Here is a 6,898-nt window from a genome sequence, read left to right as displayed (position 1 = left end):
GCCAGGAGCAACCGCAGAGCACACCACCATGGACAATGAGCACACAACATCCACTATACCACCGCAACCAAGGACACCAGTAGACTGCCGGAAAGCCACCGGGAGCAGCTGCTGAAGAAGGGCGGCAAGGACATCAAGGAAAACCGCAGAACGTCGAGGAGAAAACCCGTCGGCCGTTGAAGAAGAGCACCGGGAGCCCACCGCCGGGGCCGTGTTGCTAATGCTGGGAAGGGGAACCCTATCCCCTACTGCCGGATCGAAGGCGCCGTACCGCCAGCCTTGAGCCAAACACGCCACACCCAGTGGGCGCCACCCTTGAGGGGAACGGGGACAATGTCGGCCAAGCAAATCCCGACGAAACCGCCGCCGCCAGACAACTAGAGCCGCCCAAAGCTCGGACCTTTGACACACCTCACCCGAACACGAGCCCTCCCCAGGCGGCACCTCCAAGGAGGAGCACGACAGGAAACGCGCCGTTGCCGCCCAATCCTAGCCGGATTTTGGGCTTTCACCCAGGAGGGGGAACGAGGGTGGAGAGGGGAGGACCTCGGCGGCACCTCCAGGGAGGAAGAACGGCGCCAAAGGCGTCGCTGCCGCCGGGCCGGACAAGCCAACCAAACGGTTTCCCGTAGTCCCAAGCCTCACCACCGAGCACACATCATCTCCAGATCCGGCGCACGAGACGCAAGCAGCAGGGGACGGCCAGAGGGAGTCAAGGAGGAGGGAGCCAAACCTCAGATCCGGCGAGGAGGGGAAAACTCCGCGCCGCAGCCAGCCCCCGCCGGCGGCTCACCACCCGCGTGGTCGAGCAATCCGGCCAGAATCACCCGCAGCCGGCGCCAGCCGAGAGGACGCCGCTGCCTCGCCAAACAGGGCCGCCGCCCCAGATCCGAAGACCTCCGCCATGGACGAAGCGTCAGAGGCCTCGCTGCCACCTTCCCCGGCGTCCGCGGGCAATATTCGGGTGAGACCCTCAAGTGGCGGCGAGGGAGAACGGGGAAAAGGGGGTGGCGGCTTGGGGGGAACCCTAGTCGCCACCCGAGTCGCCCAGGAGGACGATGCGGGGGCAGGTGGGGGGGGGGGGGGGGGGAGGTGCATCGCAGGGATCTTGGGTTCCGAACCCGTAAGATTCAAGAAAGCAAAAGAACGCGGTGATTCGAAAGCTACCGTCGATGAACGTCGAACGGAGAGCATGCCGCCGCCGGCCTCCAACAAAAATTGTCATCCTCGGGTAATCACCGACTAGTGGAAAATCTTTTAAAATACAGGTATACGTGCTGAAAGGGTATCAGCAACTGAATGATCCATTGCAAAACCAAAATAAAACCTCTAAAAGTTGCATTTTTAGTAACAAATACACACAGCAACCAGGAGCCTTTCTGAGCTACTCCCTCCGTAGCAACCAGGAGCCTTTCTGAGCTATACTTCCTGTTTCAAGTATCCTAATAAGATGAAGAAAAGCGGATGCTACCCTCTATTCTTCAAGGGAAGCTCCAGTAGTCCCAATTAGAAATCGAGCTGTGAGCCTTGCGTCGACGAGGAGCAACTGCCTGATCCACCAGACGAGGGCCCGCTCGACCCGTCTACCGGGGCCTGATTCAGCCGTTCTAACACCAGCGACCTCCTCTTTCGCAGCTTCAGAGAAAATGTGGAGGCCTCTAATATCACAGGAACCTGCGTATCGATGTAAATGGCGTCGTCAAAACAGAAGAGCGCAAGTTTTGTTTACAGCAGCTATGAGCCTATGTTTACTTTGGTGGGTACCTGGCTGTTGGTCTGTGCCACCTTATGAACATGCAGAAAACCAACCATATCCTGATACCCTGTGAGGAGTTTCGCCAAGTCCTTGTCCTCGTCTAATGATCAAGGTGATTGACAATCAGGCTTTAGGATCGGCAGTCGAAGTGGCAAACAGGAAAACATATTTCGAAGTATGAGGCTTGCCTGGGATTGCTTTTATTGACAGCAGTGTATCTGCTAGGTGCTGCCATCTCTTGCAGAAAGAATCTGATAGGACTGTGTATGGAAATGTTATAATGGCAACGGCATTAGATGAGCGCACCATGGCCTTCAGTGATCTGAGAAACGAGACCATGTCCCAGTCCTGCAATGCATAAACAGTTTACTATGTCAGAGAATGATTTGAAAGGGAGGAAGCTAAAAAAATTCAGTGAGCTGCATCATTTCGACCAGTCAGCATACATCATTTCAAGCAAATATTACCTCCGTCCCAAATTACCTGTCTAAGATTTGTCTAGACACGGATATATCTATCTAGACAAATCTAAGAAACTAATTCGGGACGGAGGGAGTACTTGCCTTCCCAAAATATCCACACTGTGGTGCACAGAGAGACTGTATAGCAATGCGTCCAGCATTCAGATTTCCACCATCTTTCCCGAATGGAGAAAATACAAGAGATTCACAAGCAATACGGCAAAATGCATCACAGTCATCTAATTCAAAATGCATCAGATCTAATACAACTCTAATTTTGTGGTTACTAAACAATAAACGTCATCTTGAGGCTTGAGCTACATTAATCTGTGATAACAAGGTACTGCAGCCTTTGGATGACATTCCTCAAGAACAACAATCTCGACCATAGATCCAGCCATCCAGGAATCAACCTCACCTTTGATGTTTGGATAAGAAAGCACAAGAACGATTCTGGAGGTCACTCAGAGTGTCTACATCTTGAGTGCTCAAACATTCAATATTCTGTGCATTAAGCAAATGCCGTTCCAGGGGCTTCCGTAAATCAAAATCATGGCTAAATTCCTGCTTGCTGTCTGCAACATTTGCCAAATAAGTCAGCTCTTTAAAAAAATACTTCCTCTATCCCATAATGTAAGACGTTGTTTGACACTAGTGTAGTGCCAAAAAAAGTCTTATATTATGGGACGGAGGGAGTATCTCGAAAGACAGTAATTTCGATGTGGACACATTCCTAGCTCTCATGCGTGCCCATCAACAAGGGACACATCCGTGTACAGGCCGAGCCGGGATCGGGATAATCAGGAATCTAATCTAACATCGTAGGGCCACGTACCACGGAGACGCGGTCCGACGAAAGCTACGGCGCGTGCGTGTGCTCCTACGGCGCACCGGCCGGGTGGCTGTAGCGGCGGCGCCGGAGGCGGACAGCTGATGGACGCCGGCATGGGCGGAGGTCGATGGACGCCGCCGTCACGCTTTCTCGATCGATCGATCGCGCATCAAAAACCCGTCCATGGTTACACCACGTACGTAAGCAAGCAACAACTTATGGCTCGCGGCAACTTCGAGATTTTTGCGGAGACGGAGTGGTACATTGAGAGGGAAAGATGTGATTGTTTTCAGTTCAACGGCGCTGTACATAGTTATGGACTGGACTTGGATGATGCGAGCTTTGCCACTGTTCGAGAGTTTACTAGCTCGGCTGGCTGTGGTCAGCTAAGCGATGATGTTAATCAGCAGCTGGTGATAAATTAGCGTATCAATGGCAACGTCCACCGTCCACGTCGTCATTGTACTTAGAAACAATCTAACGTCCGTCTACATTGGACGAGTGGCACTGCTGAGCAAATACAAACAGTGCTTGTACTACTATATGCACAGCACGAGAGAAAATACGAAGAATTGGTTCATTGCACTGTGTTGCTAATCATTTTGTCTAGGGATGTAATGGCACCGCTAGTCCGATACTGTTGTTAATCTGGATGTTTGATCAAGATTATTCAAGACGATTCATTGCCGGAACTGTTGCTAGCTTGCGGCCGGGTCCTCCATCGATGGCTCTGGCCCGATACGGACAGTTCGGATACTGGATATGTGTATGTACTTGGTGTGATGCGTTCAGACCAATCTGGAAAAAAGGGTCGACAAAACGCGAGCAGATTGAACCGGGAAACAGGCATGTCTTAACCGATTCTTGCTTGTTGGTGCGGCATTTAATTCCGGTGACGTCGACTGCTCCCAGCTGATCATGAGAGATCACCTTTTTTTTGTCCAAAAAATGCACTTATATATTGTCCACTAATATATACGCAGACCGTCACACCTCCCTGGCACAGGTAACAAAAATCGAAAAATGTATTTGGCACACCTGTGATAGATTGCAAAAACGCCACACCACTTGGATGCCGTCAATTTAAATCCAACGCGCGTTACTCATTCCAGCAAGCCGTTTCTGTTTTTCTCTCGCTGCTTTGTTGGCCACCGCTGCACGTCCGCTCGCTCGAACCGTTCCCCCCCCTCCCCGATGCGGACTTAACTCCTCCCCCCCACTCCCTTGATTCATTTGGTAACCGCGCGCTGCTCCGCTCTGTGTTTCTCGGCCGCTTCGCCCCCGCTCTCTCTCCGTCGACGGCGAGCGGTGGCGCCTTCTCCGGCCGATTCTCGGCGGCAGTTTTCTGTTCCACCGGTGAGTATCGCTCAATCCCCCTCGCATCCGCCCCACTAGTTCATGCTTTGTTTCTCGACGCCGTTAGTGGCGGAATGTTCGTCAGATTGGTCGCAGGTTAGAACAGATGAGGAATGCGCCCAATACGTTCAATTCGTGGTGCATTTGCTATTTGTTAGCCTCTGTTTCGCATGCACATCGTTTTAGTGCTTAATTTGTCGTTTTCAATTTCATGAGTAGTTGCCGTAAGTTTTTGAACTGACCCCCCCCCCCCCTGTTACACGGCTCGATTCTGATTTCTAGTGTTTTCTCTAGATGCATAACCATTATGTTTCCGTTCATGATTCGACGGCGTTATCCTATGATGATTTCTGCCGTTATTTTGGTCGCCGGTAGGGTTTGGTGCGGGGATTTTACAACGACTCTCCTCACTCTGTATCTATGTTGGGCTCAGTTTTATCATGCTCTTATGGTTGCAGTGAAGGAATTGAATTACCACCTGTATAATTAGGTTGCTGGTGATAATCCTATACTGTTTTTGTGTTTTATATGCAGTTCATCTCGTTTTGTGTTTAGGTTGTCATGATGGATTGTTTGTTCTAGCACTATCAGTGGTGTCTCTTTTCATGATGCATTTTTGTGTTTCTAACTGATGGATGTGCCATCATTTAACTTACCTGAACTTTAATTGTGAATATTACCATCGGTGGTGTGAATAATTTATCAGGAGTCACCTGTAAATTTTATCATGTCACTGATTTTTTAATAGTTAGTGATGTGATGTCCAATATATGCGTTTGTGTGTAAGTTGATGCCATCCCTATTTTGCATAAGTTATCTTGCCTGATACATACATTTTATCGGTGTATCGTAAGAAAAAAAATCAGGTATTCAATATCTAGTAGAAGCAGACATGTCCCCTTTTTTTCGTCCTTCTCTGTTGTAGATGAGTTATCTTGTTGTATGTTCACAAGTTACCAATGTATCATAAGAATAGGTGTGTGACTATTAATTCAACAGCTATGCATTCTTTATGCTCACTTTTTCTCTTGTTATTCTTGTGTGTCTGGTCAAGATGCCAAGGAAGCGCAAATTAGATGATGACTTTGAGGAGGTGAACCCCTTAAAGAAGCATAAGCCTCCCGCAGATCGGAACAGGGCTTCTCCTAGTGCTCTTGTGACTGCCTGTAAGGATATGTCAGATAAGAGAATGGCCGCAATCGATGACATGGATTTCACTAGTCTGCGGAATATCAAGTGTGATAATCTGTTCAATCGGCTTTCTCAATGGCTTGCTGGTCTATACGACCCTGATTCCCGTGAGGTTGTTGTACCCGGTCGTGGAAGGTTACCGGTCAGTGAAGAGTCTGTGCATCGTATAATGGGTGTGCCCCGAGGTGATATTGCGGTGGATTTCAAGGTTCCTACAGATGCACAACTTGAGCTTGCGGGAGATCTTTTTGGTGATCTTGGACATGCTCCTAAAACTGTGGATGTATTAAACCTTATCTTGAGCACTAACCGTCATGACGACAATTTCAAGCGCTTGTGGCTTGTGCTTGCTGCCAGCACCGTGATGGCGCCGACCACTTCGAACAAGATCAGCACCAGATGGTATCCTGTGTTGGTAAGAACATCTGGCTATCTTTCTAGTTCATGATTTTTATCTCTTTTCTTTTTCTGTTTTTCTACCTGGTAATTTTTTGCTTCTTAGTCTGATGATTATGCACATATGCACTTTGATAACTTTCCCTGATTTTTGGAGTGTGCTAACTTCTATCCCTTTGATTTTTCTGTGATCTAAAGTGTGGTATTTATGTAGTAATGCACCTGATAACTTTATATGAAGGTGTAGTAATTATATAGTAATGCACCGGATAACTTTTTATGAAGGTGTAGTAATTACATAGTGATGCACGTGATAACTTTTTTCTGATGGTGTGGCAATTACGTAGTAATACACCTGATAACTTTTTCTGAAAGTATGGTAATTATTTAGTAATGCACCTGATAATTTATTTATGCCTTGCAATATGGTAATTTTGACTTACTTCTCAATAATGTGGTAATTGTGTGCTTATGTACTTGGTGATTCAATGCTTTAACAGTGTTATAAGTATCTACTTATGTCCCCTGCTAACTTGTGTGCATACATTCCTCTATGTTTCATGTGCTTTCTTTTTTTCGCAGCAAAATATTGGCAATGTAAAAAACCTCAACTGGTGCAAATTTATTGTGGATCAGCTTCACAAAGCCCTTTCAAAGGGAAAGTCTACGACAGGTTGCCTCCTATTCTACAATGTTAGTCCCCCTATTCTTTTTTTGTTCCCATGATATTTGGATTGTACATCTTATTCCGCCAAACAGTTAGATTGTAACGACCTTTTCTGTTTTTCCAGCTTATGTATATAGATGCTATTGACTTAACTGGCCTTGGTATCATCTTGCCTAATGGTCCTTTTGCAATTAATGTGTGGACGAATGAGTTGGCATCGAAAGTTCTCCGGATGGATG

The 6,898-nt window shown here is 47.7% G+C and overlaps 1 pseudogene; it reads right to left on the bottom strand.

The window, feature by feature from the left end:
* Positions 1-1,506: 1,506 nt before the first annotated feature.
* On the bottom strand, positions 1,507-5,088 carry LOC125518258 (annotated as a pseudogene).
* Positions 5,089-6,898: the final 1,810 nt, after the last annotated feature.

The sequence above is a fragment of the Triticum urartu genome, chromosome 7, assembly GCF_003073215.2.
Source record: "Triticum urartu cultivar G1812 chromosome 7, Tu2.1, whole genome shotgun sequence".
NCBI classification, from domain to species: Eukaryota; Viridiplantae; Streptophyta; class Magnoliopsida; order Poales; family Poaceae; genus Triticum; species Triticum urartu.
This window is presented reverse-complemented; position numbering and strand designations above follow the sequence as displayed.